Raw genomic sequence first — 11286 nt, forward strand, 5'->3', positions numbered from 1 at the left:
AGCTCACTCCTCTCCCAGCGCCATATTGTGGGAGAGCAGATGCATAGAATAAGTCTTAATTCCAGTAACAGTCTAGTCCGAGTTGCTCCCCACACTTGATTTCTATGAAGATTTTAGTGAAACCTCAGAAAACATAAAAGGTTGTTGACATCTTGTCTAAATGCAAACTCAACTTGGCTTATCAGCATATTCGGTGAAGAGTGCAATGTAAGTGTCGGCAAATTCTGTTCGGTCTGTAGCCTTCTTAGTAACGAAACGGAAAGATCTTGCCTGTCGAGTCCTGCACGCCCTGTACACAAGACTGCCGGGAAGGGTGTGAGTTGCTTCCCTGTGATACTGAGGCTTTCGTAATGAGAGTTTTTGGTTACTTTTCAGTTTCCTCAAAACGTGGCATCACTTAATGAGATTTTGGACTGGGTAGAAGTGATAGGCAGGTGCCTACACATGGCCCTCATTGAAGGGTGGTAGTGTTGGCCTGGCATCAACTGGCATTATTATACTGTAGGAAAGAAACGTTATTAGTTTGCAAATCCTTTGAGGAGGAAAATGGAGCAGTGAATCCCAGTACAACGGAAATGTGTGTGCTTTTTGTCCAGAACGGCTTGGTGATCTGCGAGGACGCCAGACGGGGAGAAGGATGCACTGGGTGCACCTGAGCTGTGTGGTGGCTCGCAGGCTGCGACAGACACTCCCACAGTGAAGGAGTGACTCATCGACCCAGGAAAGGGTGACCAAGCGAAACAGGGATTCCGTAACTTCCGTGCCAGGATTATAGCTTTTTTGGAATCCAGTTTCTATTTTACAAGTTGAGATTATCTGTTTTAAAATGACTTTTCTTGAGAAAGAGAGGGTTTTTTTTTTTTTTTAAGATTTATTTATTTGAAAGGCAGAGTTACAGAGATGCAGAGGCAGAGAGAGAGGTCTTCCATCTGCTGGTTCACTCCCCAAATGGTCCTAATGGCTAGAACTGAGCTGAGCTGACGCCAGGAGCCAGGAGCTTCTTTAGGGTCTCCCACGCAGGTGCAGGGGCCCAAGGACTTGGCGCATCTTCCACTGCTTCCCCAGCCCATAGCAGAGAGCTGGGACAGCAAGTGGGACTGGAACCGGCACCCATATGGGATGGCAGCAGTGCAGGCGGCAGCTTTACCCGCTAAGCTACAGCACCAGCCCCGAGAAACAGAGGTTTAACTTAGGATGACATCCAGTGTGCTTCAGGATGTTTAACAATGGTGGGTGATGTTTAGGCGTGGGTAGCCTCCATGGCGAATTTACAGATGCAAAGCCCCGGAACAACAAGCAGCTGGTCTAGCAAAGCAAGCCAATGGATAAAAGGTAGACATTTTTGGAGAATCTTAGAACCTGCTGCTGCTAGTCAACAAAGTTCTGAGAATTCCTCGCTCAAATGTTTTTGTGGAGAGGCTGTTCAGGCTGAGGCCACGGCCCTGGACGGATGCCAGGGGTCATTGTAACAGGGTTTGAAAGGAGCACAGCTGGAAGTAAAAGAAATTTCCCATTTGACCATTGGGTTTCACCACTGCATAAGGCTGCAGGCAGTTCAGACAAGCACTGCTGGGAAAGAAAACAGGGAATGTATCCTGCTGTGTCGTGAGACAGTCTAGTATCTGTTTAGTGAATGCTGTTGTATATGTGTTCTTTTAAAAAGTCTTATTTTTGCATGGGAAGGCTATGGAGGGGCCAGCGTTGTGGCATACCTGCAGTGCTGGTGGCATCCTGTATGGGCGCCAGTTCCTGTCTCGGCTGTTCCATTTCTGATCCAGCTCCCTCCTAATGGCCTGGGAAAAGCAACAGGGGATGGCCCAAGTGCTTGGGCCCCTGCCACCCACATGGGAGACCTGGATGAAGTTCCTGGCTCTTGGCTTCAGCCTGGCCCAGCCCTGGCTTTTGCCACTGAGGGGTGAACCAGGATGGAGGATTTCTCTCTGTTTCTTCCTCTTTCTCTATGACTCTGACTTTCAAAATAAATACTATGCTGGCCCCTCAACAGAATTTTTAAAAACAAAATAACTGCTGTTTTAGAAAACAAGGATACATAAAATTGTTAGGTATTTTTCATTGTTTTTTAAAGCAAAGACGGGAGCTTCTTTTGGGTCTCCCATGTGGGTGCAGGGACCCAAGCACTTGGGCCGTCTGCTGCTTTCCCAGGCCATAACAGAGAGCTGGATCAGCAGAGGAGCAGCCAGAACTCAAACTGGCATCCACATGAGATGCTGGCACTGCAGGCAGTGGCCTTACCAGCTACGCCACAGCACCACCGGCTGCTGTGTTTCTCATTATTTGTTTAGTCTAATGATTGCTGCCTGTTGCTTTTAACTACTTTTGTTTAAAGAATTGTATTTATATAAGTGAAAGGTAAATAATGGAGCTGGCATGGTGGTGCAGCGGTTTGAGTCCCGGCTGTTCCACTTCCAGTACAGCTCCCTGGTAATTCACCTGGGAAAGCAGTGGCCTCTGCACCTACTTGGGAGACCTACATGAAGCTCCTGGCTTCTGACTTTGTCCGGGAACAGTCCCAGCCATTGCAGCCATTTGGGGAGTGAACCAGTGGGTGGAAGATCTCTCTGTCTGTCTCCCTCTCTTTCGGTAACCTGCCTTTCAAATAAATCAATCTTTAAAAAATAGATAATACAACATATACTTTCTTTTTTTTATTTTATTTTTTTTTGACAGGCAGATTTAATATAACATATACTTTCAACTGAACACCTATATTTCATTTTTTGTTGAAATAACATGTATATTATGTATTATGGTAATTATTTTGGCTTTCTCCAGTTGGGATTCCCAGGTTGTCCTAACTCTGAAATTTTGATTTATTTTCTTTCAAAGATTATTTATCTGAGAGGCAGAGTTACAGGGAGGGAGAGGTCTTCCATCTGTTGGTTCACTTTCCAAATGGCCACAAGAGCCGGAGCTAGGAGCTTCTTCCTGGTCTCCCATGCGGGTGCAGGGGCCCAAGCACTTGGGCCATCCTCCACTGCCTTCCCGGGCCACAGCAGAGAGCTGGATCAGAAGAGAGCAGCCAGGACAGAAACTGGCTCCCATATGAGGTGCCAGCACAGAGAGTGGAAGTTTAGCCTACTGCCCCACAGTGCCGGCCCCCTTGGTTCCTCTTTTAAAAGTGGATTTTCTGAGTTCCCCCACTGCTCTCTACCAATTACTTTTGGCTAAAGAGAGCTATCAAATTATTAAGTTTTGGCAGAAAGGATAAAGAGGGCCTTGTACACAGAATTGGGTCTTAACAGACAGAATGGAGGAAAGACTTTGGATTAGGTGAAAATACCGAATTGGGAAAGTATAGAGATGCCGAGAGAAAAAGAAAGGTCAGAGCCACTCATTAAGGGCTTTGCGCATGTCTAGTTGGACGTGGTGAGCAGTGGGAACCTCCTTAAAGTCTGCTTGCTTAGGAGAGAGGTGACCCCAGCTGAGCTTAGGGTTACTCTGGCATCAGCTACTAGGGTGCACTGAGGCAGGATATGAGTAGCAATAGGAAGACCCCATGAAGGGGCTTTTTGCACGGTGTTAAGGAAGCCATGGGGTCTTGACAGAATGGATATGGGGCTGGCGCTGAACATGCACAGATGCTGAAGTTAGTTTTGCACAAGTAGGATTCTCTGAACACCAAGGCCTCGGTCTAGATCTTGGAGAATAGGTGAGGGCTAAAAGATAAAGGATCTTTTGTGACGTAGCAAAGACAAAAGGCCTTAGATCAGGATGACCTCTCACCTACATAGAGCGAGCAGGCTCCCAGTCCTCTGCCCTGCTAACACAGCCCCACCCTGCCTTGGCCAGCCCCGCCCTGCATGGACTGCTGGACACAGCACTATCTGAGGAGTGCAGCCATCAGCCTGGGCTCCCCCCACTGCTCCCAGACAGTCTCCCCCAGCTCAGCAGCTCAGCCCAGACCCCTCCCCGCTCACACTGATCTTGCAGGACCTTTAGAAGGAGCCCAAGTTCTCCCTCTGTCTTGGCAGCCAGGGTTTAGCTCAGACCCCCAAGCCCCTTCCCACCACTTTGTACTGTAGAAACCGCTCATCTGTGAGGGAGGGGGCCCTCGCCCTGCTGTGCATTCCCCTGGGAGTGCGCCCCTCCCAGGCTTTACTCTTCATTTTACTCTGAATAAACCTGGTCTGGCTTTAGCTTCATCCTCTGTCTCTGTGATATTTTGTACAGAAATCCTTGAAGTAGATGAGACAATCAGAAAGGACTCAAGACCTTAAGCATTGCCTACATTTTAGGAAGTAAACAGAGGAGCAAAGAAACAAGTGGGGGGGCCGGTGCCGTGGCTCACTTGGTTAATCCTCTGCCTGCAGCGCCGGCATCCCATATGGGCCCTGGGTTCTAGTCCCAGTTGCTCCTCTTCCAGTCCAGCTCTGTGCTGTGGCCCGGGAGGGCAGTAGAGGATGGCCAAGTGCTTGGGCCCTGAACCCTCATGGGAGACCGGGAGGAAGCACCTGGCTCCTGGCTTCGGATCAGTGAAGCGCCGGCCATAGCGGCCATTTGGGGAGTGAACCAACGGAAAGAAGACCTTTCTCTCTGTCTCTCTCTCACTGTCTATAACTCTACCTGTCAAATAAAAAATAATTATATATATATATATATATGAAACAAGTGTGATCATAGAACCAGGTGAGTTCAGTGCCACAGTAGCCAAGGAAAGGCGGACATGGGGGGGGGGGATGAGGGGCTGGCATTGTGGCCTGGCAGGTAAAGCCCTCGGCTATTCCACTTCCGATCCAGCTCCCTGCTGACGCACCTGGGAAAGGCAGTGGAAGATGTCCCAGGTGCTTCGGTCCCTGTACTCAACATGGGAGACCCGGATGAAGCTCCTGGCTCCTTGCTCCTGGCCATTGTAGCTATCTGGGGAGTGAACCAGCAGATGGAAGATTTCTCTAACTCTGATTTTCAAACAAAATAAATAAATCTTTTAAAAAAAGAAAAGAATGAAAACTGAGAAAGAAACTTATGGTCTTTGGGAGGTCACTGAGGATACTGTTTAAAAGAGTGGTTGCATCAAAGGATGAATGAGAGATTTAAAGTTGTCTTACGGGCCTTTTCTCTCACCAGTATTTCTCTGATCCTAATATTTCTATGTGCCTAAACTGGAGCCCTGTGGAGCCGTGGGTGAGGAGCTGGAAAGTGGGTTCCTTCATTGTACCTACTCCCCCTTCCCCGCCCCCACACCAACCCTGATTTTCCCCTATTGCTAGCATCTTTCATTTTCTGTGGTACATTTATTACAATTAATGAGCTAATGTTGGTGACGTTAGCTGTGGTCCAGTCTATTCAGATTTCCTGTTTTTACTAATGTCCTTTTCCTGTTCAGGATCCTGTACAGAATACCGCATTCAGCTGTCGTCATGTTCCACAACACTGCTCCCTCTGGATGTCTTTGTATGTAGCAAATTTTCTGAGTTTCCAACAGTCTAGTCAGACTCTGAGGCACTAGGACAGGGTTATGGCTGCTTCATGGATGTATCCTCATGGGCCGACTTGTGGAATACGTTGAGTGCTCACTAGACACATGTCTTGATTGGGATGCAGTTCGTAGTGTGGGGAATAGGGAAACCACACTCTATCAAAGCCAAGTGTGATGGCAGCAACTCTGAAAGAAAGGCAGTGGACACAGAAAGGTCACGCATACGGACAATAACCACAAAGTTATCATCTGTAATGACTGTGGCCCTTCCTGGCTTCTGCATTCAGCCTGGCCTGGCCCGGCCCTGGCTGTTGCGAGCTCTTGGGAAGTGAACCAGTGATTGAAAGATCTCGATTTGCCTCTGCATCTCTGCTTTTTGAATAAATAATAAATAATTCAAAGATAGAATTTCTCTTTTTAAAAAATTTATTTTCACTTTATTTGAAAGCCAGACACAGAGAAAGAGATCTTCTTCATCTGCTGGCTCACTCCCCAAATGCCAGCAGCCTCCAAGGCTGGCCAGGCTGCAGCCAGGAGCCCAGAACTCCCTGAGTCTGGGTCTCCGTGGGAGCGGCAGGGACCCACGTCCTGAGACATCACCTGCTGCCTCGGACGTGCTTTGGCAGGAAGCCCCATCAGAATCGGGGGAGCCAGAATTCAAACCAGGCACCCTAATGTGGAATGCAAGCAGCCCAAGGGCGTCTTAACAGTTCCGCCAATGCCTGCCTGAAGACAAAGTTCTCTTTAAAGAGAAAAGGAAGAGGAAGAGGCATCAGGAGTGTGAGAGGACACAGGAAGGGAGGCTTCACCAAGAACCGACCCTGGCTAGAGGCAGTGGCCTCTGTACAACTAATTTATATTAGTAGAAGTGTTAATTTAACAGTGTGCTCATTTTTATTTTTTCAAGCATCATGGAAACAAGAAGAACATTAGTCTGTCAGAATTTTTGAAGAAAATAATGTTTTTGCCAAGACAAGATTCTCCACAGTAACCCCCCCAACACACACACAGTGTGCACCACCTTCAGTGATAAATTGTTTATGCTCTTCTTAGTCGATTTTGACCATTGGTCCACTGAAATTGCAGAAGAAACCATCCATTTTCCACATCCTGTTTGGCAAGAGTGAGACAGAGCAGTAGAACAGAAAATCACAGTCCTGGGATGCAGGTGCAGTCAGCCTGCACGTGTGCAAACATCGCCACGCGCTGACCTGTTGGGAGTCCTGCAGTCGGGACAGTGCACGGTTCTCCCTTTGGCCGCGGCACGGGTCTGAAGCAGAAGCACCATGAGGATCACAGAGCTGTTAATTCTTCGCAGCACCAAGTGGTCTTCAGAACAGTGAGAGTCATGCTGTGCCAGCATCCCATATGGGCTCCGGTTCAAGTCCCTGCTGCTCCACTTTCCATCCAGCTCCCTGCTAATGCACCTGGGAAAGCAGTAGAGGATGGCCCTAGTGCTTAGGCTCCTGCACCCACGTGGGAGACCTGGAAGAAGCTCCTGGCTCCTGGCTTTGGATCTGCCCAGCTCCAGCTGTTGTGGCCATTTGGAAAGTGAACCAGGAGATGGAAGACTCTCTCTCTCTCTCTGTCTCTACCTCTCTCTGTAACTTCATCTTTCAAATAAATAAATCATTTTTAAAGAAAAGTAAGATTCTGCAAAACACACCAATGTAGTGGTGATAAAGCAGTGTTGCCTGTTGCAAAAGCAGAGGCCCTACCAGGAAAATCTCACCTATAATACATAAACTTATTAAGTATAGTGCTACTTTCATGTGATGATACACAGGGACACACTGTCTAAAGGAATTTGTTAATATAAAAGTGTATTTGCCTCTTTTTTTTTTTAAAAAAAAAGAGGTTTATGTATTTGAAAAGCAGAGTGACAGAGATGGGGAGAGACAGAGAGAGAGGGAGAGAGAGCTTCCATCTGCTGGTTCACTCCCCAGATGGCTGCAACAGCCAGGCTGAAGCCAAGGGTCTCCCACATGGGTGGCAGGGGACCAAATACTTGAGTTGTCTTCTTCTGCCGCCTCAGGCACCTTAGCTGGAAGCTAGATCAGAAGTGGAGCAGCCAGGACTTGAAACAGCAATCCAATATGGAACAGTGGCAGCTTAACCCACTGCACCATGACATCAGCTCCCTGGCACTTCTCAAAACAAAGTAACATCCAGAAGCTTGTGGGAATCACATTTAATTTAGTTTTGTGTTTCCTGTAACTAATGAAAGCAGAGATACTTAGGAAATGCTTGTTGAATGAATAAACGCAGGGATAACCAATCATATTCAGACTTTTAGAAAGAGATCCCTATAGCATGAATACCACGCCTTAAAAGAAGCTGCCATTTGTAAGCCCTCCCAAGAGGAAGAAACCTTCGGAAATGGCGAATGGTGTGGAAGAGGTGGGCAGCAGGAAGTTCCCCAAGAAAAAGAGGAAATTCTCTACCAAGGAGTAAGGAGCAGCGGTCCTGAGGAGGCTGCCGCCAGCAAGAGCAGTGCCGAAGGGAAAAAAGCTCCATAGAGCATCCCAGGAAGACTAATATGCTCCACAAAACATGGCGTTTTTTATAAAGAATTATTTTATTATTTTTGAAAGAGGAATTACAGAGAAGTAGAGCCAGAGAGAGAGGTCTTCCATTCCACTTGTTCTCTCCCCAAATGACCACAACGGCCAGAGCTGTGCCGATCGGAAGCCAGGAGCCAGGAGCTGCTTCTGGGTCTCCCACACGGGTGCAGGGGCCCAAGGAATTGGGCCACTTTGTACTGCTTTCCCAGGCCATAGCAGAGAGCTGGATCGGAAGTGGTGCAGCTGGGACACGAACTGGTGCCCATATGGAATGCAGGCCCTGCAGGCTGGGGCTTTAACCCGCCGCGCCACCGTGCTGGCCCCAAACATGGCATTTTCAGTTAACATAAATAGCCAGTGGAGGTGCTGGTGCTGTGGCATAGTGGGTAAAGCCGCTGCCTGCAGCACTGGCATCCCATATGGGCACAGGTCTGACTCCTGGTTGCTCCACTTCTGATCCAGCTCTCTGCTGTGGCCTGGAAAAGCAGTAGAAGATGGCCAAGTCCTTGGGCCTCTGCACCTGTGTGGAAGACCCAGAAGAAACTCCTGGCTCCTGGCTTCAGATCGGTCCAGCTCCGGCTATTGCGGCCATTTGGGGAGTGAACCAGTGGATGAAAGACCTTTCTCTCTCTCTCTGCCTCTGCCTCTAACTGCCTTTCAAATAAATAAATAAATCTTAAAAAAATAGCAAATGGAAAAAATATCTTCCTTGCATGCAACATAAATTCAGTGTTATCTCACTTTATCCACTCCAATATAGTAAGGTCACATAAAAAAAGTGACTAGTCTCCTTTTAAATTCGTGGTCACCAACTTTCAGTGGATTCTTATTTTTTTTAAAGATTTATTTATTTATTTGAAAGGCAGAGTTAGAGAGAGAGTCTTCTATCCACTGGTTCACTCCCCAAATGGCCACAACTGCCGGAGCTGGGCAGACCCAAAGCCAGGAGCTAAGAGCTTCTTTCGGGTCTCCCATGTGGGTGCAGGGTCCAAGCATTTGGGCCATCCTCTACTGCTTTTCCAGGCCATACCAGAGAGCTGGATTGGAAGTGGCACAGCAGGGACTTGAACCAGCACCCATACAGGATGCCGGCACTGCAGACAGCGGCTTTACCTGCTATGCCACAGCGCTGGCCCCTTGCAGTGGATTCTGAGTGATGACTGGCGGTCCTGCTGCAGTCCAGTCAGTTCTGCCCCGCTGACTGGGTCGCACCTTCTGCCTCCACAGACCCTCGGGATCTCAGCTGCTTATCTCACAGGGAAGACAGATTACTAGAGGTCTTCACAAGTGTTCATCCTCCTGCCTGTAGCCACACACTCTGCCTTCCTCCCTGGTACACCTGCTGGACACCTGCGCTCCCATGGCAGCCCCCCACTTGGCCTCTCCGCCCACCTTTCTCTCTTCTACTCAAGAACACGGCCCACAGCTGTCCCTTCTCTCAACACATCAGTCTTAACCTTTCTCCCGGATTATTTCCATCAGTGGATAAAATGCTACAGTATATCCCTCTTTAAAAAGAAAAGCTTGGGACTGTTGTGGTGCAGCAGGTTAAGCTACAGCCTGCTTGGAATGCGGGACTCCGTATCAGAGTGCAGGTTTGCATCCCAGCTGCTCCGCTCTGGTCGGGTTCCCTGTTAATGTGCATGGGAAAGCAGCAGAAGATGGCCCAACCTCTTGGGCCTCTGCCAACCACATGGGCAATCCAGATGGAGTTCCTGGTTCCTGGTCTGTGGCTTCAGCCTGGCCCAGACCTGGCTATTGTGGGCATTTTGGGAGTGAACCAGTGGGTGGAGGATCTCTCTCTCTGTCTTTCCCTCTCTCTGTCACTCTCTCTTTCAAATTAAATATATTTGAAAAATATATATGCACCTTTTAAAAAAAGACTACCATTTCAACCAACAGTCTAATTAATTATTTACTTCTCTTTGCAGCAAAACTCCTGTAAATTCATATACTCTAAAATGACTATGAAAAGTGTAGAGAAACTGGGGGCCGGTGTTGTGTCCTAGCCAGCTGCTGCTTGCAATGCCTGCATCCCATATCAACACTGGTTTGAGCCCTGGCTGCTCTACTTCTGAATCAGCTCTCTGCTCATTCACCTCGAAGGCAGCGGATAATGGCCCAAGTGCTTGAGCCCCTGCCACCCACGTGGGAGACCCAAATGGAGTTTCGGGCTCCTGGCTTTTGCCTTCCAGGCCATGCAGTCATTTGGGGAGTGACCCAGTGGATGGAAGATGTCTTTCTGTCTTCCTCTCTGTCACTCTGCTTTTCAAGTAAATAAAATTAATCTTTATTTAAAAAAAACCCACCGGGTTGGCCGGCGCTGTGGCTCACTAGACTAATCCTCCTCCTGCGGCGCCGGCACACCGGGTTCTAGTCCTGGTCAGAGCGCCGGATTCCGTCCCGGTTGCCCCTCTTCCAGTCCAGCTCTCTGCTGTGGCCTGGGAGTGCAGTGGAGGATGGCCCAAGTGCTTGGGCCCTGCACCCGCATGGGAGACCAGGAGGAAGCGCCTGGCTCCTGGCTTCGGATCAGCGCGGTGTGCCGGCCGCAGTGCGCCTGCGGAAGCGGCCATTGGGGGGGTGAACCAATGGAAAAAGGAAGACCTTTCTCTCTGTCTCTCTCTCTCACTGTCCACTCTGCCTGTCCAAAAAAAAAAAAAAAAAAACAACACTGGGTTGTGTACTTTATGGCCATATTTTTTTTTTTTTTTTTTTGACAGGCAGAGTGGACAGTGAGAGAGAGAGACAGAGAGAAAGGTCTTCCTTTTGCCGTTGGTTCACCCTCCAATGGCCGCCGCGGCCAGCGCGATGCGGCCGGCGCACCGCGCTGATCCGATGGCAGGAGCCAGGAGCCAGGTGCTTTTCCTGGTCTCCCATGGGGTGCAGGGCCCAAGCACCTGGGCCATCCTCCACTGCACTCCCTGGCCACAGCAGAGGGCTGTTTATGGCCATATTTTATCACTCTATGGTGAGCAGGCATTTCTGTAGTGTAGATGTTTTAGGTGTCTGTTTATGCTCTGTCTGGAATGCTGGGCTACAGGAAGAACAAGTTCCTGTCCTTAAATAACTCATACTCTAGCAAGAAAAACACACAAAGGGAACTAAAGCTTAATTATGGTTGTGATAAATGCTGCAAGTATGAGGCAAGAAAATTAGGGCACTCTTCAACGGGGGAAATGACGGGAAAACAAAGGTACATTGTTGTTGTAACAACCTCTTTGGAAAACAATATATGGAATCACACAGACTCGGGCCAGTGCATGGCCGTCTGTGATGCTGGCATCC

At 48.7% G+C, this 11286-nt stretch overlaps 1 long non-coding RNA gene across 1 annotated transcript; it reads left to right on the forward strand.

Annotated features, from left to right (window-relative positions):
- Positions 1–68: 68 nt before the first annotated feature.
- LOC149125794 (uncharacterized) lies at positions 69–6483 on the forward strand. The gene is made up of 3 exons (XR_016211228.1): positions 69–207; positions 5345–5412; positions 6345–6483. It is a non-coding gene; the product is annotated as an uncharacterized LOC149125794 (long non-coding RNA).
- The last annotated feature ends 4803 nt before the right edge of the window (positions 6484–11286 follow it).

This window comes from Oryctolagus cuniculus, chromosome 7 (genome assembly GCF_051225735.1).
Source record: "Oryctolagus cuniculus isolate XC-2025 breed Fujian yellow rabbit chromosome 7, ASM5122573v1, whole genome shotgun sequence".
In the NCBI taxonomy this organism is placed as follows: domain Eukaryota; kingdom Metazoa; phylum Chordata; class Mammalia; order Lagomorpha; family Leporidae; genus Oryctolagus; species Oryctolagus cuniculus.